Source organism: Heterocephalus glaber, unplaced genomic scaffold (genome assembly GCF_053883595.1).
Source record: "Heterocephalus glaber isolate CG9 unplaced genomic scaffold, H.glaber_assembly_v1.0 deba00001662, whole genome shotgun sequence".
Taxonomy (NCBI): domain Eukaryota; kingdom Metazoa; phylum Chordata; class Mammalia; order Rodentia; family Bathyergidae; genus Heterocephalus; species Heterocephalus glaber.
The window spans coordinates 6,401,713-6,402,786 of record NW_028258403.1 but is presented as its reverse complement, the minus strand read 5'-3'; the positions used below and the strand labels follow the sequence as shown (position 1 = coordinate 6,402,786).

General features: G+C 32.4%; 1 non-coding gene across 1 annotated transcript; it reads left to right on the top strand.

Annotated features, from left to right (window-relative positions):
* The first annotated feature begins 400 nt into the window (after positions 1-400).
* Positions 401-472, top strand: LOC147822330 (small nucleolar RNA SNORD49). Its single transcript, XR_015445820.1, has one exon. It is a non-coding gene; the product is annotated as a small nucleolar RNA SNORD49 (small nucleolar RNA).
* Positions 473-1,074: the final 602 nt, after the last annotated feature.

Sequence of the window (1,074 nt, the reverse complement as noted above, 5' to 3'; positions counted from 1 at the left end):
TTTTTCTTGGCATTATTTCCTAAATAATACAGGATAACAAATATTTTCATAGTATTTACCTTTTCATAGAACTGCCTAGTATTAGATATAAGTACAGTGATCTGGATTTAAAGTCTATGAGAAGATAGGTTATATGCAAACACTACCATGCCATTTCATATAAGAGACTTATACATCCTCAGATATTTGTGTCCATGTGAGCTGTTGAACCAATCCCTCCTGGATCCAAAGGGACAAACAACTATACTACTTGGCAACAACCTTTTGAGCTCTCTCCAAACCTCAAGTTGAGCAAATTCATTCCTTGTATTGGTAATAATCATGAGTCTAGTACACATGAGTTCATAGTGTTAAAAGATATAGCTAAGAAATTCCAAATGTCACATTATTAAAGCTACCTTGCTCTGATGATATTACTAATAGGAAGTGCCATCAGAAGTGATATTAGAACTAGTTATTACCATGTCCCAGTTAATACAAGCACTGATTGGGTATTGGCCACACATCTATTGGTCGCCATCACATTCTCTGAGAAATCTCTAACAGCCAGAGGGTATAGGGGAGTCAGTGAGTCATTATGTTTAATGAAACTGTTCTTTGAATATTAAATTGCCCCCAGACTTAAATTCAAAATATATTACTTTCACTGTCATTCATTTGTTCCAAAAAGAGCTCAAAAATAAATTATTGAACTCCAAAATTTTTACAATGCCTTAAAATCCTGTTTCAATGACAACTCTTGGAAATTTTAAGTAAAAAGTTGTTGAGTTTAGTGTTTTTTGAGAATCCAAAGAAGTACATTACAAATTAATTTTGTTGAGAATGAAAAATAAGGGGAATACTGATGATATTTGCATATTAGTTCCCATAAAATTTAAGTGAAAGTTATGTTTATTCAGCATCTTGTAACTATAAAATTAATTTTTCTTAAATCTGTTTACTAAGAGGAAAAAACTTAAAATGTTTCTTTTAGTAGCTATAACAATCATTTACTTATAGCCTTTGGGGAAGGGATGGAGAAGAGTATTTTAAAAAAGAAAGTCGGCCAGAGATTAAGCTCAGTGGCACCGCACC